The 22,094-nt window shown below is 51.1% G+C and overlaps 1 long non-coding RNA gene across 1 annotated transcript; it reads right to left on the reverse strand.

The window, feature by feature from the left end:
* Window positions 1–17,533: 17,533 nt before the first annotated feature.
* LOC103186676 lies at window positions 17,534–19,519 on the reverse strand. Its single transcript, XR_488798.2, has 3 exons — window positions 19,402–19,519; window positions 18,584–18,761; window positions 17,534–17,596 (listed from the first exon to the last, which is right to left on the reverse strand). It is a non-coding gene; the product is annotated as an uncharacterized LOC103186676 (long non-coding RNA).
* Between the last annotated feature and the right edge of the window lie 2,575 nt (window positions 19,520–22,094).

A 22,094-nucleotide genomic window follows, 5' to 3' on the forward strand; every position in this document is an offset into this window, starting at 1 on the left:
CCATAGCTCTACAAACTTGTCGTCCCAAAATAATTATCTACTTCTCTCTTAAAAGCTGTTATTGAATCGGTTCCCACCGGCCTTTCAGGCAATGCATTCCAGATCCCAACAACTCACTGTGTGAAAACATTTCTCCTCACCGCCCCTCTGTTTCTTTTGACAACTATTTTAAATCGGTGCCCTCGGGTACCGAACCCACCGCCAGTGGGAATCCTGTTCACCCTATCGAATCCCCTCATCATTTTGAAAACTTCTATTAAGTTTCCTTAAGGGTTACTCTGCTCCAAGGAGAATAATCCTGGATTCTCTACCTCTCCTGATAACTGAAGTCAGCAGAGGCTAGAAAATCCATATAAACTACATCAACTGCACTATCTTCATCCACCCTCTCCGTTACTTCATTAAAAATCTATCAGGTTTGTTAGACATGATTTGCCTTTAACAAACCCTTTAAAGGCTGTCCTTTATTAACCCATATTTTTCAAAGTGTAAATGCATTCTGTCCCGGATTATAATCTCTAGAAGTTTCCCCAATACTGACGTTAGGCCGACTGGCCTGTAGTTCCCGGGTTCATCTTTCTGCCCTTTTTGTACAGGGAGTAACATTTGCAACTCTCCAGTCCTCTGGCACCACCGCGGTGTCAAAAAGGATTGAAAGATTGTGGCCGGAGCCTCCATAATTTCCACCCTTACTTCCCTCAGTAACTAGGACGCATCCCGTCCGGACCGGATGACTTATCTCCCTTGAGCACCAACAACCTTTTCAGTGCCTCCTCTCGGTTTATTCTTATCTGATACGATTCCTTTACCCTCTCCTCTGATACTGACATTGCTGTGCGCTGCTAGGTTTCGCCCACAAATATACGGTCAATTCACTTTACAGTGTATTCTGTGAAGCGCTTTGAGACATCTAGAAGATGTGAAAAGCGAAATATCAAATGCAAGGATTATTATTGGCTGTATTATTATCTCCTCCTTGAAGGCTTCCCATTGCTCATGCTAATATTTTATCTGCCAATTTTTCTTTCCAGTCCACCTTGGTTAAGTCCCTTTTTAATTCACTGAAATGAACCTCTTCCAGTTGAGTATCTTCACCTTTGATGGTTCCTTGTCCCTTTCCATAAGTTCTCTAAACCTAATGATGTTGTGATCACTGTTGTCCAGATGCTCTCCTGAAACCTGCTCCACTTGCCCACTTCATTCCCAGAACGAGATCCAGCACTGCTTCCTTCCTCGTTGGGCTGGAAACAAACTGATCCAGAAAGTTCTCCTGCACACATTTTAGGAATCCTTCCCCCTCCTTGCCCTTTACACTGTTATTTTGCCGGACTATATTAGGATAATTGAAGTCCCCCATTATCACTACTCTATTGGTTTTGCATCTTTCTGAAATCTGCTGCAGATTTCCTCGTGTCTCCTTCCCACTATTTATGGTCTATAGTGTACACTTAACAGAGTAACAGCTCCTTTTCTGCAACTTAGCTCTAACCAAATAGATTCTGTTTTGGACCCTCGAGCACATCGTCCCTTTCCAGGGCAGTAACCGTGTCTTTAATCAATATTGCCACCATCCCCCACCCCCCCTTTCCCCTCCCTATCCCTCCTGAATAATTGTAGCCGGGATATTCAGCTCCCATTCCTGCCCTTGTTTGAGCCAGGTCTCCGTTATTGCCACTACATCATAACACTATGTGCAACTTGTGCCTGCAGCTCACCAACCTTATTTTTACGCACTTGCACTCCAAGACCGACTGAGTCTGTTCTGCGTTTCTCCCCTGTCTAATCCCTCCTTTTTCTGGATTCTGAATATTCCACACGCCTGATAATAATCCCTCAGGAAAAACAAATAAAATAATTTGGTCACTTCAATCCACAACTGTTTGTGGGACACTGCTGTGCGCAATTGGCTGCCGCATTTCGTCCACAAGTTAATTCACTTTACACTATATTCTGTGAAGCGCTTTGAGATGTCTAGAAGACGTGAAAAGTGCTCTATCAAATTCAAGGATTATTCAAAGATTATTATTATTACTCCTTATCACATTGCTGTTTGTCTCTCCCAGCCCTCAATGTAGCTTGTTTCTCCTCTCTAATGCTACATCCTGATTCCCTTCTCCCCTCAAAATTAGTTTAAATCCTTCCCCACAGCACTAGTTAAACTCCCTGCGAGGACATTGGTCCCAGCCCTGTTCAGGTGTAACCCACCCACCGTGTTCAGGTCCCACCTGCCCCAGAACTGGTCCCAATGATCCAGGAACAATACAGAGAACTGGTTTGTAAGTGCCACAGCTCAGGGGATTTCTGTCCCCTCTTCCTACCATGCCAGGTGGTCACCCACTCACTCTCCTTCTGAACCCTCTGTGGGTGTGGGGTGACCATCTCCTGAAACTTTTGAACTCTTCAGCCTCCCCCGAATGCTATGTAGTGACATCAGCCTCTCCTGAAGCTCAGAAACCCTGAGCTCAAGCTCGAACAGCCGGAGGCACTTCCTACACACGTGTCTGTCCAGGGCACACACAGCATCCTGGAGTTCTCTCTCTGTTCTACCTCACTTACTTCCCTCTTCACGTTGCTGGGCTCTCTGCTCTCTATTTCCAGAGAGTATTAGGCACAGGTTGCCAAGAGCCAAAACTTTGGGATCCCAGAGTGTGCATTGGGGTAACTGCTGGAATCTAACCAGCCTAAAACACACAGGTTGCTAATGAAAGCGCTGTCTGGCAAGTATTCCCCCTGCGTGTCCAGCTAGGACCACTCTACCTGTTAGGGCTTTGGCTGCAGGGTTAACAGGAGCTGAGTGTTCCGAGGCACTATCATCGTGGCGGCAATATATAAATACTTGTTGTTGTTGAGTGAGAAGAATCCAACCCCCCCCCAGTGCCGAGTCTGTCCCTACCAAGTCCTGCCGCTGAGCCGGCGTAAATTGGAGTGCTATGACTGTGTATTTTGCAGCTGAAGGCAGCAGCCAATTTGCACACAGCAATGTCCCACATACAGCCATGAAATAAATGACTAATTTTATTTGGAGGATCGTTGGCCAGGACACCAGGAGAGAGAAAAACTCCCTTTTCTTTTCGAATAGTGCCATGGCTTTAACATCCACCTGACTAGGCAGACTGGACCTCAGTTTAAAATCTGATTTGAAGGATGGCACCTGTGACAATGCAGCTTTCCCCAGCACTGCATTGTAGAGACGGTTCTGACATAGGGCTTGGACCCCAATCTTCTGACTCAAACCTGAGAATGTGATTGAGAAGCTATGTCTTGGTACTAATTGAATACAATGTTCTGTGTGTGTTCCTGAGCAGAAGAGAATGAGGAAGTGGCGCAGAGCGTGGGTGTGGGTGAGCTGGAGATGACTCCCGTTTCGAAGGCCATCGCCCGATACCTTGGCATTGACTTGTCGCCCGAGTCGTGTGTGGCTCAGGCCCGCAGGGGAATCGCCCTGATTGTGTATGGAGCTCCTCTCTCAGGTAACGGAAGAAATCAGGAACCATTGCTAAGCATTCCCTAAAAAACAATAATAATTTGGTCACTCAATCCACGGCTGTTTGTGGGACGCTGCTGTGTGCAATTGTCTGCCACGTTTCGTCCACAAAATATATAGTTAATTCACTTTACAGTATATTCTGTGAAGCGCTTTGAGACGTCTCGAAGACATGTAACAAATGCAAGTATTATTGTTGTTGTAAGCAACGACCAAAGTGTCAGCTTCCACACAAATCTACCTCTCCGCCAGCCCCAACCTTGGGCCCACTGCTTGCTTGCGGCTTCAAGGCCTGGATGACTGTGTGGTGGGGTGAGGGCTCTGTGTGGGGGGGGGGGCAAGGGGGGCACCGTTTTGGTGGGGGGCTCTGTGTGTATGTGGGAGAGCTCTGTGTGCGCCGTGTGGGGGGGGGGGCTATGTGTGGGGGGGCCCTGTGTGGGGGGGCCACTGTGTGCGCGGGTTGTGGGGGCTCTGTGTGGGGGGCCCTCTGTGTGCGAGGGGGGGCTCTATGTGTGCGGGGAGGGGGCTCTGTGTGTGGAGGGGTGATGCGCTTGTGTTTTGTTTGAAGGGAAAACCATCACGGCTGAGTACTTTGCCCAGTATTATGGTGGGGCCTGTCTAACCATCGATGGTGTGGTGTTGGAGGCCATCATCAGCGGGACCACCCAAGCCGGGCTCCGGGCCCGAGAACTGTGTGCCAAGGCCGCTCAGGAACAGAGACAGAAAGAGTCTGAGGAAGGTACAGGCCACTGCGTGTGTGTGTGTGTTGCTGTGTGTGCATGACAGTGTGTGTTTGTGCGTCAGTGTGTCTGTGTGTGTGTGTGTGCGTCAGTGTGTGTGTGTGCGTCAGTGTGTGTGTGTGCGTCAGTGTGCATGTGTGCGTCTGCGTGTGCGCGTCAGTGTATGTGCGTCAGTGTGTGTGTGTGTGTGCGTCACTGTGTGTGTTTGTGCGTCACTGTGTGTGATTGTGTGTCACTGTGTGGGCATGTCACCTACTCCCTGTACAAAAAGGGCAGAAAGATGAACCCGGGAACTACAGGCCAGTCGGCCTAACGTCAGTATTGGGGAAACTTCTAGAGATTATAATCCGGGACAGAATGCATTTACACTTTGAAAAATATGGGTTAATAAAGGACAGCCTTTAAAGGGTTTGTTAAAGGCAAATCATGTCTAACAAACCTGATAGATTTTTAATGAAGTAACGGAGAGGGTGGATGAAGATAGTGCAGTTGATGTAGTTTATATGGATTTTCTAGCCTCTGCTGACTTCAGTTATCAGGAGAGGTAGAGAATCCAGGATTATTCTCCTTGGAGCAGAGTAACCCTTAAGGAAACTTAATAGAAGTTTTCAAAATGATGAGGGGATTCGATAGGGTGAACAGGATTCCCACTGGCGGTGGGTCGGTACCCGAGGGCACCGATTTAAAATAGTTGTCAAAAGAAACAGAGGGGCGGTGAGGAGAAATGTTTTCACACAGTGAGTTGTTGGGATCTGGAATGCATTGCCTGAAAGGCCGGTGGGAACCGATTCAATAACAGCTTTTAAGAGAGAAGTAGATAATTATTTTGGGACGACAAGTTTGTAGAGCTATGGGGAGAGAGCGGGGAGTGGGGTTGATCGGGGCTAAGGAGAGAGAGCGGGGGAGTGGGGTTGATCGGGGCTATGGGGAGAGAGCGGGGGAGTGGGGTTGATCAGGACCATGGGGGGAGAGCAGGGGAGTGGGGTTGATCAGGGCTATGGGGAGAGAGCGGGGGAGTGGGGTTGATCAGGGCTATGGGGAGAGAGCGGGGGAGTGGGGTTGATCAGGGCTATGGGGAGAGAGCGGGGGAGTGGGGTTGATCAGGGCTATGGGGGGAGAGCAGGGGAGTGGGGTTGATCAGGGCTATGGGGAGAGAGCGGGGGAGTGGGGTTGATCAGGGCTATGGGGGGAGAGCAGGGGAGTGGGGTTGATCAGGGCTATGGGGAGAGAGCGGGGGAGTGGGGTTGATCAGGGCTATGGGGAGAGAGTGGGGGAGTGGGGTTGATCGGGGCTATGGGGAGAGAGCGGGGGAGTGGGGTTGATCAGGGCTATCGGGAGAGCGTGGGGGAGTGGGGTTGATCAGGGCTATGGGGAGAGCGCGGGGGAGTGGAGTTGATTTGGAAGCTCTTTTCAATGGCTGAATGGCCTCCTTCTGTGGTGTATGATTCTACCCCTCCCCACCCCACCGCCCCACCACCATTCTGTGTGAGCGATGGTTTCCGAGCCTATAATCATAGGGAATTTCCTATCACAGTAATTTTCGGGTGTAGCGATGTTAGCGTAACTGTCGGTCTGGTTTGGTGATGGGCTTTGGCGTGTCAGCCACACGGCTGAATAAACAGTAGGCGCTTTGAGGTGTGTCCGTGTTCCAGAGGGCGTGTACCTTTGGCCTCTGTGGGTTTCTCAGTGATCTCCTGCTCGCTGCTTATCCTCACGTGCAGCACGGAGATGGCGGTGTCTGGCTGGAAGGCTGTGTCCTCGTCTGCACTGGAGGCCGTGTTCGTCAGCTGCTCCTGTCTCTCCACATTCTCTGCCGCCTTCTCACCATCCTCCTCCTCCTCATTACGGTCTACAAGAGACGACTCCATCAGCAAACTGGGACCTGCCCCCAGCAGCTCCGGCACTGCCCCCACACCCCGACACTACCCCCGCACCCCGACACGGCCCCCAGGCAACCGCCCAACACAGCCCCCGGCCCCCGCACCCCGCACCCCATCACTGCCCCCGGCCCCCGCACCCCGACACTGCCCCCGGCCCCCGCACCCCGACACTACCCCCGCACCCCGTCACTGCCCCCGGCTCCCACACCCCGACACTAAACCCGGCCCCCCGCACCCCGACACTGCCCCCAGCCCCCCGCACCTCGACACTGCCCCCAGCCCCTGCACCCCAACACTGCCCCGCACCCCAACACTACCCCCGCACCCCGTCACTACCCCCAGCCCCGCACTCCGACACTGTCCCCGCACCCCGACACTATCGCTACACCCCGTCATTGCCCCCGGCCCCAGCATCCCGACACTGCCCCCGGCCCCCGCACCCCAACATTACCCCCGGCCCCTCTGCCTTACGACAGTGTCCCCGGCCACGCCCCCACACTGCCCCAGGTCCTCCCCCTCGACACTGCCCCCCTACACTCCCCCCGGCCACCCCCCAGATTGAGCACTCCCAGGCCGAGCTACCCCACACCTAGCCCCTCCACCCACACCGAGCCCCTTCCCCCAGGCCGAGCCCCGCTCCCCTCCCCTCCCCCCCACTCTGAGCCCCACTCCCCGTCTCAGTACCGAGCTCTGCAGGGGGCTCCGACACCCTCAGCTTGTCCTGCTCCTGCACTTCCTTGATGGTGTTCAGCTCCTTGTAGTAATCGGTCAGCTCGGTGGGCAGCAGCTCGCCAGGCTGCCGGGGGGGCAACAGCAGCGTGTTGTTTGGCCCATAGCCCTTCAGTGTCCGCAGGATCTGCGCGGAGGGAAGAGGAGAAAGGGGGATTGTGTCAGAGAACTAGAGAACGGCCAATATAACACCTATCGTAAAAAGGCAGCTGCCCCCGGCCCCCAACCCCCCATACCACCCCACCGACATAGAGGAGCGGGTGGGGAGGGTGGGTCGGGGATAGTGTCAGTGGCAGGGGGGTCGGGAGCAATGTTGGGCAGAAAATCCAGGCAAAATACTGCCCATGCTGGATATCTGAAATGAGAACAGAAGCGGCCGGGAACCCTCAGCAGGTCAGGCAGCATCTATGGAGAGAAGGGATTTGAATATAAGGGCTCAGAAGAGTCAAATCCCTTCTCTCCATAGATGCTGCCTGACCTGCTGCGGGTACCCAGCGACTTCAGTTTTTATTCCAGTAGCACAAGGTCATCGACTTCTTTTTCCAATTCTCGTTCATTCGAACTTTCCATTCCCCCGCGCGCGTGCTTATAGATATGGGGATGTGCGGGGGGGAAGCGGGGCTAACCGGGTAGCTCTTCCACAGAGCCGGCACAGGCAGGGTGGGCCAAATGGCCTCCTTCTGTGCTGTGAGATTGGATGATTCTATTTAGTAGGAGCTGAGGGGCAAAATCGAAACAAAGGCTAATGGGACAGAGAGGCACTTCAGAGATGGTACAAGAAGGGATCAAACCATCAAATGCTGGAGTTAGATTAGAAGATCAGCCATGACTGAATGGCGGGGCAGACTCGAAGGGACGAATGGCCGACTCCTGCTCCTACATGTTATGTTGTTATGTTATATATAGTATAATCAGAGATGCTTCAGAAAGTGTTAAGGAAGTAATCGAATTTATAATAAAAGAATAAGAAAAGCTTAAGATAGGTCACGTTGGGAATAGTATAGGCAGGAAGCGTAAATAGGTAAATCATGGCCACCTATTATAATAAAATAATAATACTTGCATTGATGCGCTTTCTTTGTTGTTGTTGCATTTGATATAGCGCCTTATCATGTCGTTACATGCCTATTCCCGTTTGAAAGTTAATATGGATAGAAATTTACAGCACAGAAGAAGGCCATTGCTCTTTCAGTTGTCACCCCAGCTACCCTGAACCCTGTAGCTTATTCTGTTTTCTTTCTTTTGGCATATTTTGTTCCTAGTCTTCCCCTGGATTGAGGTCTGGGTTTGATGGGCCGAATGACCTACTTCTGTGCCGTAAATATCTCTGGTTAATAATGCAGCACACACTGATCTCCGTTCTCAACCCATTATTGTTATATTATGATCGCTCCAAGATCTTTGACTGCGCTCCCTCCCCTCTCACGCTCGACTCCAATGTCTGCACTGATCTGAGCTCAAACCATGTCCGTGATCACCCACCTTCGCCTCCTCCAGGTGCAGCTCATCAAATTCCACAGAAAAGAACTCGACTGGGAAGTTGCAGGGATTCCTCACAATCACCTGTGTCTCTTCCCCAGTGCTTTGTGGCAGGATGGGACCCAGCGTCAGCGAGGTGGGGGAGAACTGTAACCTGGGCTCCAGCCCCTGGCCGCTGGCTGTCAGCACTACCTGCTGAGTGCTCTGTGCAAAGGCCAGCAACAACCGATGGGTGTACTGCCTCTGTGGGTCAGAAACCAGCCGGTCGTCAAACTTTCTGTGTGGTTTGGCAAAAATCAAGTAGCCCTGTGCTGGGGGTTACGCCGCATGAGAGGCGACTTGTGGTTTAATCCCCCCCCCCATTGCCAAACCACAGCTTCCCCACTCCATGACTCGGATCAGAAAGGAACATCTGATTAGAATAATGGCAATAACAACAATACAAACATAATATATAGTAATCCCTGCATTTGATACAGCGCTTGGTCGCATCTTCGAGACGTCTCAAAACACTTCACAGAATATACTGTAAAGTGTAGTGACTGTTTGTTTTGTGGGCGAAAACCCAGCAGTCAATTGCACACAGCAGGGTCTCACAATTGAGTGAGAATTTACTTCTGTTATACAATGGGAATAACAATGGAAATAACATCTGATCACAATAGTGGCAATACAATGGGAATCAGAACAATGGGAATATCAATCAATTGCGGACAAATTGAGGACAGTGTGACCTCAGGGACAGAGAGACGGTCAAAGATAAAAGGGGATTCTCTGTCTGGGAAGTTAAAATAAATAATTCTTAAAAATTCTTGTACTTGATACAGTGTTTGTCATACAGGAGGATGTCTCAAAGAGCTTTACAGGATAGACTGTAAAATGTAGTATTTTGTAGTGTATAAAGTGTAAAGCATATTTTGCAGACAAAAGTGGCAGCTACTTTACACATAGCAACGTGTCACAAACAGCTATTAAGTAAATGACCAATTTTATCTGGGGGATTGTTGGCCAGGAAACCAGGAGAGAGAAACTCCCTTCTCTTCTCCAATAGTCATAGAATTATACAGCAGAGAAGGAGGCCATTCGGCCCATCGTGTTTGTGCTGGCTATTTGGAAAGAGTTTCCAAATCAACCCCACTCCCCCGCTCTCTCCCCATAGCCCTGATCAACCCCACTCCCCCGCGCTCTCCCCATAGCCCTGATCAACCCCACTCCCCCCGCTCTCCCCATAGCCCTGATCAACCCCATCCCCCGCTCTCCCCCCATAGCCCTGATCAACCCCACTCCCCCGCTCTCCCCCCATAGCCCTGATCAACCCCACTCCCCCACTCTCTCCCCATAGCCCTGATCAACCCCACTCCCCGGTCTCTCCCCATAGCCCTGATCAACCCCACTCCCCCGCTCTCTCCCCATAGCCCTGATCAACCCCACTCCCTGCTCTCTCCCCATAGCTCTGAAAACTTGTCGTCCCCAAATAATTATCTACTTCTCTCTTGAAAGTTGTTATTGAATCGGTTCCCACCGGCCTTTCAGGCAATGATTCCAGATCCCAACAACTCGCTGTGTGAAAATATTTCTCCTCCCCTCCCCTCTGTTTCTTTTAACAACTATTTTAAATCAGTGCCCTCGGGTTACCGACCCACCGCCAGTGGGAATATTTCTCCTGTTCACCCTATCAAATCCCCTCAAATTTTGAAAACTTCTATTAAGTCTCCTCTTAACCTTCTCTGCTCCAGTGAGAATAATCTACCTCAATCAGTTCCCTCCTCACGCTGCTGGGCTCTCTGATCAAGAGAGTGCCATGGGATCTTTAACGTCCACCTGAACAGGCAGAGAGGGCCTCGGTTTAACATTTCATCCAAAGGACCGGACCTCCGACAATGCAGCTGTCCCCCTGGCACAGCACTGGAGTGTCAGCTTTGGCTGAGCTCGAAGTCCTGATGTGGGGATCAAACCCACAACCTTCTGACTCGGAGGTGAGAATACGAGTGACTGAGCCAGGCTGCCCCAGGCATGAGGATTTCTGTAATAAAGTGACCGAATTGCTTTTGTGTCAAGCTGTGACTTGATGAAGCTCACCTCTTCTTGCGGGCTGAATAATATCTGGACATTGACTTTCAGGCCGGGCATCAGGACACCACACGGGGGAAGCACCACAAACACCGGGACGAGTGGCTTCATCTCCTTGCGTAGCTTCTGACGCAGGTGGAGGGGCAGAAATTTGTCAATCTGTCAAAGAGCAAACATGAGCCGCACATTTCAGAGAGAGGAACTCGGCAAATAAAACCAGCGCCAACTGCTTATACATGACCCCTCACATCGTCAGCACCTCTCACAGCACATCTCACATCTCACATCACCTCTTCAGAGGGCAGACACCGTGACCATCACCTTTGGCTTCACGATGCTGGTGTCAGTGATCGCCCACTCACACGGCACCTCCATATGGTTAAACAGCTGCAGCGTTATAATACAGCACTGGCCGCACAGCACCGAGCCGAACTCCAGCAGGTCAGTGGACACCGTCAGCCCCGGCATTGTCACAATGGCACGCAGCAAGATGTTCACCTTGGGACCACCGATTACCTACAGGAGCAACACACCGTGACATGTAACACACAGACTACATCAGCTCCTCACTCCCTCACTCTTCAACACTCGCTCCTCATCAATCGCTCACTCAACATTCATCTCTCTCTCCTCGACGTTGGTGAGCTGTGGTGGAGCAGAGAATGAGCAGCAACAGAATGATCTGAACCCAACAGATCTCCGTCAGATAACCAATGAGGAAAGTCTGAGGCTTGGGGAACAGCTATCGGAAGGCATTACCTGGAATCCACCCTGAATGGCCCACATAGGGGTGGGGGGGAGGGTTGAGGGAGAGTAAGTGGGGTCTCCTTGCAACTGAACAAAGTGACATGTTTGGGAAACAGAATATCAGGTTTTATTGGCTTCAGAATTTCATTAGCAAGCTACATGGTTTGGGCTGTTTGGACTCCAGCTGTTACCCCAATGCTCTTGCCAACCTGAATCTAATACAATACAAATTACATTTGTACTGCGTCTTTCATGTCGGGAGGATGTCCCAAGGCCCTGGACTATCAGGGATTTGGATCCGAGCTGGGGGTTGGGATCAAGGAGGTTAGAGCGCAGGGGAGACAAGGAGGGTGGCCAAAAGCTCGGTCGAAGAGGAGGGTTTTGAGACGCGCCTTGAAGGAGGCAAAGGAGGGAGTGAGGTGAAGGGAATGTGGGATGGAGTTCCAGAGGGTGGGGAGAGAAAGGCTGATGGCCCAACCGCCAATGGGAGGTGAGCTGGACCGGGGACATGGAGCAGGCCAGAGCCTGCTGAGCAGAGGGAGCGGACAGGTTGATGTTGGGTCAGCAGGTAGCAGAGGTAAGGAGGGGCGAGGCCTGTGGAAGGCCTTGAAGGCGAGGATGAGGATTTTGAACTCGATCCTCTGGGGGACGGGGAGCCAGTGGAGCTGGGCGATGTGGGGGTGATAGGGTCATGGAGCCTGGTGCGGGAGAGGTCACAAGCTGCAGAGTTCTGGATGATCTGTAGCCTTGTGGAGGGAAGAGTTGGAAAGGCTGACAAGCAGCGAGTTGGCGTAGTTGAGTCTAGATGTGATGAATTGTGGATGAGGGTTTTGGTGGCCTGAGGGGTGAGGCAGTGGTGGAGCTCGGTCATGTTGCGGAGGTAGGGGAAGGCACAATAATATTACTCTTCAATGTGACAGTAATAACATACTCTTCAAGGGGGGACTTGAACCTCAGAGGCGGGAGTGTTGCTGATGTAAATATTGAGTTGAGAGGCACCATCAGATTTCCATTGCATTGCACACTTCCCACAAGTTGCAATAGCAGGACTGACAGCTTATACCTCACAGTGTTAGTACTCACAGTGATGGGCAGCACAGCATTGGCACCCCCCAGGTTGAGGTTCGCACTCTTGGGGTCGAATGTTACTTCAAATGTGTCAGCCTCACAATACGGCAAGTTCCTGACTCTGTGCAACCCAGTGCTGAATCCTGCAATCAAACCCAGTTCAACAAGCAGCAAATCAACAACACAGTGATATTAATACTAACATCAACAACAACAACAAGATTACATTTGTATAGCGCCTTTCACGTTGGGAGGACGTCCCAAGGCGCTGGACAGTCACAGCTTTTCAGACCCGAGCTGGGGTCAGGGGGGGAGAAGGGAGGGGAGGGGAGGGGAAGGGGGGTGGCCGATGGCATGGTCGAAGAGGAGGGTTTTGAGGTGGGACTTGAAGGAGGCTAAGGAGGGGGTGAGGCGGAGTGATTGGGGGATGGAATTCCAGAGGTTGGGGGCAGAGTGGCTGAAGGCTCTCCCGTCATTGGGGGGCGGGTGGGTCAGGGAACGTGGAGCAGCCGGAGCCGGTTGAGCGGAGGGAGTGGGCGGGTTGGTAGGGGGTTAGGAGGTCGCAGAGGTAGGGTGGGGGGAGACCATGGAGGGCTTTGTAGGTGAGGACCAGGATTTTGAACGGGATCCTCTGAAGGATAGGGAGCCAATGGAATCAGGCGAGAGTGGGGGAGATGGGGTCACGGAGTTTGGTGCGGGAGAGGACATGGGCTGCAGAGTTAGTTCTGGATTATCTGCAGCTGTGGAGGGAGGAGTTAGGAAGGCCGACACGCAGGGAGTTTGCATAGTCGAGCCTGGAGGTGATAAATACTGTGCCTAAACCTCTGAAAGCGCTTCCCAGGATTTACTGTAAAGTGCAGTGACGTGACTGTGTGTTTTGTAGATGAACATAGCAGCGATTTGCCCAGAGGAACTCCCTTCTCTTTTCAAATAGTGTCCACTAAACTTGAACATATTCACTACACTTTACACTTTACAATATATCCTGCTGCATCATAGACATTTACAGCAAAGGAGGAGGCCATTCAGACCATCCAGTCTGCACCGACTCTCGGAACAAGCTGTTCGTTCAATCCCACTGACCTGCCCTATCCCCACACCCCTTCACGCCTCTATCCTTCATATACGTGGATACTTTCCATCTACATCAGATGTTAAGGATTATTATTTATTAAGCGAGTTTATATATAGAAAGAGAGATCCTGGGAGTGAGTGAAGAACTGGAATCTAACCCATGTGGGGGTGTGGGGGTTATGTAGAGAATAACAGATAACAGAGCGAGTGATAGGCTGGTCTAAGTAACACGTAAGATACAGTGATGTGATACAATGATATTTCATGAAATATGCGTCTGAAGCTGAACAGGAACAGCCTCACCCTCTCACCTGTATTTTTCAGAGCACCACGATCAGTCTGAAAGGAAACTGGGAACGCGCCTGTATTTGTAATGGAGATGTTCTGCTTACTGACATTTTCAAAGATAACAAAGCTGAAGTCCAGGATATATTCAGGTAAATCGGTACTGCAAAACAAAACAGACATTTCACGAGATCACAAGAGAAGGAGCCTCCTTATCCTGTGCTCCCTGAATCCCCCCATCCTGCCCTCGCATCCCAGGATTCAGTCAGTTCTTCAACTGCTTCACTCTAGAACTGTCTTCCTTAGTCCCTACGCCTTGCCGCCTCTCTCCTCACCTTCAAATCCCACCTAAATTCCTTCCTTTTTGATCGTGCTAACCTCCCCCCTCCCTCTCCCCCTGGCTCGGGGTCAGACTCCGCCACTGTCAAGTGCTCCGAGACACTATACCACATCAAGGGCGCGGTGTAAATGCAAGTTGCTGTTGTTATTGTTCCAGCTCTGTAAAAAGAAATACTTCCTGGTCTCTGTGTAAACTTGCCCTTCCCAACTCTGGGTGTGTGTCCTTGGCGAATCTTGACAGTATTGATCTGAGTTTATTTTTTCAGTCCCAAACAACGAAATAGGAGGCTATTTACCCACAATATCAATCAGCGTATCTCTTTCACTCCCTGAATCAGTCTATAACATAATTAATGCCCTCTCATCCTCAATGCCCTGAACAGCGGAGAAAGATTCCCATCATTGAAGCGCTTTGAGACGTGATAAGGCGTTATGATGAACCTTTATAGTTATGATGAACCTTTATAGTTATGATGAATCTTTATAAAACACTGGTGAGGCCTCAGCGAGAGACTGGGTTCAGTTCTGGGCCCCACACTTTAGGAAGGATGTCAAGGCATTGGAGAGGGTGCAAAGGAGATTGACCAGGATGGTACCAGGAATGAGGGACTTCAGTGATCAGGAGAGGAAGAGAAGCGAAGATTATTCTCCTTGGAGCAGAGAAGGTTAAAAGGAGACCTAATAGAAGTTAAAAGAAACAGAGGGGAGGGGAGTAGAATTGTTCACACAGCGAGTTGTTGGGTTCTGGAATGCATTGCCTGAAAGGCCGGTGGGAACCGATTCCATAACAGCTTTTAAGAGATAATTAAGAGTAGATAATTACTTGGGGAGGACAAGTTTGCAGGGCTATGGGGAGAGAGCGGGGGAGTGGGGTTGATCAGGGCTATGGGGAGAGAGCAGTGGAGTCCTGTAGCTCAGTGGTTAGAGCACTCGCTTTGCAAGTGAGAGACCTGAGTTCAATCCCAGGCAGAGGGCGAAACCTTGGGCAAGTTTCCTTACTCCACACAGAGCCTAATAATAATCCCTCCAAAACAAAGCAATAATAAATTGGTCATTTTCAATCTACGACGGTTTGTGGAACATTGCTGTGCGCAATTGGCTGCCGCGTTCGCCCACAAATATACAGTCAATTCACTTTACAGTGTGTTCTGTGAAGCACTTTGGGACGTCCTCCCGACGTGAAAAGCGCTATATCAAATGCAAGGATTATTATTATTATTGGGAGTGAGGTTGATCAGGGCTATGGGGGGAGAGTGGGGGAGTGGGGTTGATCAGGGCTATGGGGGGAGAGTGGGGGAGTGGGGTTGATCAGGGCTATGGGGAGAGAGCGGGGGAGTGGGGTTGATCAGGGCTATGGGGGAGTGGGGTTGATCAGGGCTATGGGGGGAGTGGGGTTGATTTGGAAGCTCTTTTCAAAGAGCGGCACAGACACGATGGGCCAAATGGCCTCTTTCTGTGATGTATAATTCTATGATGATATATTAAATGCAAGGATTATCATTATTGTTAATTCTTTCAGTTATCTTAACCATTTCAATCACATCAGGGAAGTGACACAGTGGGGTGGGGGTCGGGGATTGTGTGGGGAGGGACAATGGGTAGGTGGGGGGGTGTTGAGGACAGTGTGTTGAGGACAGGCTGTGTGTGTGGGGGGGGTGCTGTTAATAATAATGATAATAATCCTTGCATTTGATATAGCGCTTTTCACATCGGGAGTGTCCCAAAGCGCAAGTGAATTGACTGTATATTTGTGGGTAAACGCGGCAGCCAATTGCACACAGTAATGTCCCACAAACAGTCATAGATTGAAAATGACCAATTTATTATTGTTTTTGGTTTTGGAGGGATTATTATTAGGCTCTGTGTGGAGTAAGGAAACTTGCCCAAGGTTTGGCCCTGCCTGGGATTGAACTCAGGTCTCTTGGTGTCAGGAACAGTATTACCTGCTGAGGCGTTTGCACATCTGCTGAATGGCTGTGGACTCGGTGCTGGTGAGTTGCAGTAACTCCTTCTCTGCATGATTCTTAACCAGCAAACGCTCCATTTCCATCTGCAGCAGGATGTCATACTGTGTCCAAACACACTGAGAGTTAGAGAGAGGGAGGGGGAGCGGGAGGGAGGGGGAGAGAGAGGGAGGGACAGACAGATTGGCAGAGAAACAAACACATTATATGAGAGTGGTGGGGGACAGACAGCCGGGAGGGAGAGCTAATGCCATTCACAGTGAAGTGGCCACCAGACCTCACTGAGGATCAGGAGCAGAGGATACACATGGGGTCAGACCTTCAAGCTCTGACACGATAACAGTGAACCGCCAGCAACCAACCAAGGAAGCACAGAGTTACCTCCACAAACACAGAGGGCTGTTTGATCCACCGTAGCTGTGCTGATCTGTGAAAGTCCGTTTACCTCCCCCCACTCCTTTCCGCCTACCTCCACCCCTCTAAATGACTCCTCTCTGGTCCTAGGAACAGGATGAGGCCATTCAGCCCCTCAAGCCTGTTCTGCCATTCTACAAGATCAAGTACCTCAACTCCAATTACCTGCCCTTGCCCCGTATCCATTGATCCCCTGACCTAATAAACATCTTTCTGCCCAGTTCCCTCTTGAAAACTAATATGGATTTTGCCTCAACCAACGCTCCCGGCAGGTCATTGTGTACCCTGACTACCCCACGAGAAAAACAACTCTCCTAACCTCCCCATTTACTCGTTGACTAGCTGTTAAATTAATGCCCACTAGTGACTACTAACTGAGCTGTGGGAAAATGTCTCCCTATTGACTCTCTCCACTCATAATGTTTCAAGACCTCAATCAGGTCACCCCTCGTTCCAGCGGAAAAAGTTCCAGTTCCTCCAGTCTCCACTCATAAGCCAAGTCCCTCTCTCCGGCTGGTATCTCCCGGTGTCCTGGCTAACAATCCCCCAATTAAAATCAGTCACTCACTCCACGGTGCAAATTGGCTACCACGTTTCACCCACAAAATATAGTCAATCCCCTTTACCGTGTATCCTGTGAAACGCTTTGAGACGTCTCAACACGTGATAAGGCGTTATATGAAATGCAAGAACTATTATTATTAATATTAATAATAATAAATATGAAAACTTGGGCAAGTTTCCTTACTCTGTTTACCCAGCAATAAGTAGTAAATCCGTTGTTAGATGATTGTCAGATTGCTTTCTGAGAGTAATAATCCCTTCAAATCTTATTTAAATAATAATTTGATCACTTCAACCCATGGCTGTTTGTGGGACATTGCTGTGCGCAATTGGCTGCCACGTTTCGCCCACAAATATACAGTCAATTCACTTTACAGTCTATTCTGTGAGGCGCTTTGAGACGATATGAAAATGCGAGGATTATTATTAATAAGAGAAACTTGACCTGAGTGAGGAACTTGACATGAAGGCGAAGGGGAGAAAGGTGTAGAGGTGACAGGGAATAGGAGGGATGTGGGTTTGTGTGGCATGGACTAGTTGGGCTGTTTAGGTGCAGTAAGTCGCAGTGACTCGCTCGCTGAATCTCTGCGGTGCTGGTGTTGGCGTCAGCGTGGGGAGCGGCACTCACACATGACGGGGAGTCCTCAGCAGCCGGCTGTGTCTCCGCTGACACAGGCCGGCTGAAGAGACACTGTTTCTGGGGGTCGTTGTCCAGGGACTGTCTGGCTTGAAGCAGCAGAGCCTCGTATTCCGTGTTCTCTGTGGGAACAAGTGTGACAGGGAAACTGTTTATACTTAGTGTCCAATCTCCCACTCTGCCCCTTGTGTGGCTTTTGTCACATCCACAGCAGCCAAAACCCTCGTCCACCTACGCCTCGACACATCCTGGCTGGACTTTTCCAATGTTACCCTCCTCGCTGGCCTCCCCAACTCCACTGTACACAAAATACAATTAAATCAGTGTGTGCCGTCCACACCCATCCTTCCCAGTCTGCACTGACTGCCAATTTACAAAGGGAACGACTTCAAGATCCTCTTTCGTTTCCAAATTCCTTCACACCCTCACACCTCCCTACCTCTCCAACCTGCTCAACCCCTCACCCCACCACCTGCTGCCTCCGCTCGGCTGGCTCCGGCCTCCTATTTATCCCTCGCCCTCTCCACTCCACCATCGGTGGCCGTACCTTCAGCCATTACTCACCGAAACTCTTGAACTCTCTCCCCCAATCCCTCTGCTTTGCCCCCTCCCTCCCCACCTTCTAATCCCGCCTAAAGACCTTCCTTTGCGATGGTGCTTACGGTCACCTCCCCCCTCCCTCTCCCCCTGGCTCGGGGTCAGACACCACTGTCAAGCGCTCCGGGACACTGCCCTGCTTGAGGGGCCTCTGTGAAAACGCAAGTTGCTGTTGTTGTGCCTCTCTGTGCCCCAGGCCTGGCCTCTACACCCTGGTACCTGCCCGAGTGACCGCTGTCCATGTGTGAGGCTGAGCACACACACACATGCACAAGCACGCACTCACAAATACACGCAATAACACACACGCACTAACACACGCTCGCGCACACACACACACACAGCCAGCAGAGGGTCCAGGAGCAGGAAGCCTGACTGGTTCCCCCTGAATTCCCTTTGGAATCCCTGCTTGCCCTCACCACCATCTCATCAGTGCTGGCCGGGCAGTGACTGTGAAGTGGCCGGTCTCGTGTCCAGCTTCGCTCCGGCTGGTGACTGAGGCGGGTTCTTACCGGGTATGTTGCGGGGTAAATCCACGTAGATCCGGGGAAAGACCCCCTCTCCGGTCAGTGTGATCCTCTCCGGCTCAAAGTGTGAGATCTGGATCTCGAAGCTCTTGTGAAAGACCTCAGGGAGTGCGTGCAGGTAACACACCTTCAGCTTCTGTTCAGTGTTCGCTTTGATATAGCCCTAAAGAGAGAGAACGGACAAACTCCGCGTCAGACTGAGCACATTCAGCCCATGTAGCCTGTTCCTCCAGTTTACTGGATCATAGCGCAGTTTTTTCTTCATACTCCAGTTTCCCTGGAGTCTGTGCCCTACTACCTGTAGCGTTTGAGCTCAGGGCGTAGCGTCTGAGCTCAGGGCGTAGCGTCTGAGCTCAGGGCGTAGCGTCTGAGCTCAGGGCGTAGCGTCTGAGCTCAGGGCGTAGCGTCTGAGCTCAGGGCGTAGCGTCTGAGCTCAGGGCGTAGCGTCTGAGCTCAGGGCGTAGCGTCTGAGCTCAGGGCGTAGCGTCTGAGCTCAGGGCGTAGCGTCTGAGCTCAGGGCGTAGCGTCTGAGCTCAGGGCGTAGCGTCTGAGCTCAGGGCGTAGCGTCTGAGCTCAGGGCGTAGCGTCTGAGCTCAGGGCGTAGCGTCTGAGCTCAGGGTGTAGTGTCTGAGCTCAGGGTGTAGTGTCTGAGCTCAGGGCGTAGCGTCCAGTTTCCTGTGAACAATGATCCAGCCTCACATTCAAGCCCCCGCTCAGGAAACTCCCCCAAATGTGCCCCGAGACGGTGCCCTCGTCTCCACTCACTGACAACGAGAACCGTGATCAGACGGCGGGACACTGACCGACAGGGGAGTGATGAACGGTATTCCTGGCACGAGCTCCTGATCCAGACTCTGCTCATGGTTCACAATCTTGAACTCGATCCCGACTTTCCCAGTGTTGCTCAGCGTGATCTCCGTCTCTGCCACCTGGTTAAACACCTGACAGAGAGGAGCCGCGGTCAACAGAGTTTACACTGCACCAGGTTCCCATCAGTCACCCATCCCACCCACACCGCCCCCCACCCTAACCCTGCACACAGTGAGAGACTGAGAGAGAGAGAGAGAGAGAGAGAGACTGACACACAGAGAGAGAGAGACTGACACACAGAGAGAGAGAGACTGACACAGAGAGAGAGAGAGAGAGAGAGACTGACACACAGAGAGAGAGAGAGAGAAGAGAGAGACTGACACACAGTGAGAGAGAGAGACTGACACACAGTGAGAGAGAGAGTGAGAGAGAGACTGACACACAGTGAGAGAGAGACTGACACACAGTGAGAGAGAGACTGACACACAGTGAGAGAGAGTGAGAGAGAGACTGACACACAGTGAGAGAGAGAGTGAGAGAGAGACTGACACACAGTGAGAGAGAGAGACTGACACACAGTGAGAGAGAGAGTGAGAGAGAGACTGACACACAGTGAGAGAGAGACTGACACACAGTGAGAGAGAGAGTGAGAGAGAGACTGACACACAGTGAGAGAGAGAGTGAGAGAGAGACTGACACACAGTGAGAGAGAGAGAGTGAGACTGACACACAGTGAGAGAGAGAGTGAGAGACTGACACACAGTGAGAGAGAGACTGACACACAGTGAGAGAGAGTGAGAGAGAGACTGACACACAGTGAGAGAGAGAGTGAGAGAGAGACTGACACACAGTGAGAGAGGAGACAGAGAGAGACTGGACCCAGTGAGTGAGAGTGAGAGAGAGACTGACACACAGTGAGAGAGAGAGTGAGAGAGAGAGACTGACACACAGTGAGAGAGAGAGTGAGAGAGAGACTGACACACAGTGAGAGAGAGAGTGAGAGAGAAACTGACACACAGTGAGAGAGAGACTGACACACAGTGAGAGAGAGAGTGAGAGAGAGAGACTGACACACAGTGAGAGAGAGAGAGTGAGAGAGAGACTGACACACAGTGAGAGAGAGAGTGAGAGAGAGACTGACACACAGTGAGAGTGAGAGAGAGACTGACACACAGTGAGAGAGAGAGAGTGAGAGAGAGACTGACACACAGTGAGAGAGAGACTGACACACAGTGAGAGAGAGAGAGTGAGAGAGAGACTGACATACAGTGAGAGAGAGACTGACACACAGTGAGAGAGTGAGAGAGAGGGACTGACACACAGTGAGAGAGAGACTGACACACAGTGAGAGAGAGACAGAGAGAGACTGGCACCCAGTGAGTGAGAGTGAGAGAGAGACTGACACACAGTGAGAGAGAGAGTGAGAGAGAGACTGACACACAGTGAGAGAGAGAGTGAGAGAGAGACTGACACACAGTGAGAGAGAGAGTGAGAGAGAGACTGACACACAGTGAGAGAGAGAGTGACACACAGTGAGAGAGAGAGAGTGAGAGAGAGACTGGCACCCAGTGAGTGAGAGTGAGAGAGAGACTGACACACAGTGAGAGAGAGAGAGTGAGAGAGAGACTGACATACAGTGAGAGAGAGAGTGAGAGAGAGACTGACACACAGTGAGAGAGAGACTGACACACAGTGAGAGAGAGTGAGAGAGAGACTGACACACAGTGAGAGAGAGAGTGAGAGAGAGACTGACACACAGTGAGAGAGAGAGACTGACACACAGTGGGAGAGAGAGTGAGAGAGAGAGACTGACACACAGTGAGAGAGAGAGTGAGAGAGAGACTGACACACAGTGAGAGAGAGTGAGAGAGAGACTGACACACAGTGAGAGAGAGAGTGAGAGAGAGACTGACACACAGTGAGAGAGAGAGTGAGAGAGAAACTGACACACAGTGAGAGAGAGACTGACACACAGTGAGAGAGAGAGTGAGAGAGAGAGACTGACACACAGTGAGAGAGAGAGAGTGAGAGAGAGACTGACACACAGTGAGAGAGAGAGTGAGAGAGAGACTGACACACAGTGAGAGTGAGAGAGAGACTGACACACAGTGAGAGAGAGAGAGTGAGAGAGAGACTGACACACAGTGAGAGAGAGACTGACACACAGTGAGAGAGAGAGAGTGAGAGAGAGACTGACATACAGTGAGAGAGAGACTGACACACAGTGAGAGAGTGAGAGAGAGGGACTGACACACAGTGAGAGAGAGACTGACACACAGTGAGAGAGAGACAGAGAGAGACTGACACACAGTGAGAGAGAGAGTGAGAGAGAGACTGACACACAGTGAGTGAGAGTGAGAGAGAGACTGACACACAGTGAGAGAGAGAGTGAGAGAGAGACTGACACACAGTGAGAGAGAGAGTGAGAGAGAGACTGACACACAGTGAGAGAGAGAGTGAGAGAGAGACTGACACACAGTGAGAGAGAGAGTGACACACAGTGAGAGAGAGAGAGTGAGAGAGAGACTGGCACCCAGTGAGAGAGAGAGTGAGAGAGAGACTGACACACAGTGAGAGAGAGAGTGAGAGAGAGACTGACACACAGTGAGAGAGAGAGTGAGAGAGAGACTGACACACAGTGAGAGAGAAGACTGACACACAGTGAGAGAGAGAGTGAGAGAGAGAC

Source organism: Callorhinchus milii, unplaced genomic scaffold (genome assembly GCF_018977255.1).
Source record: "Callorhinchus milii isolate IMCB2004 unplaced genomic scaffold, IMCB_Cmil_1.0 Scaffold14, whole genome shotgun sequence".
Taxonomy (NCBI): domain Eukaryota; kingdom Metazoa; phylum Chordata; class Chondrichthyes; order Chimaeriformes; family Callorhinchidae; genus Callorhinchus; species Callorhinchus milii.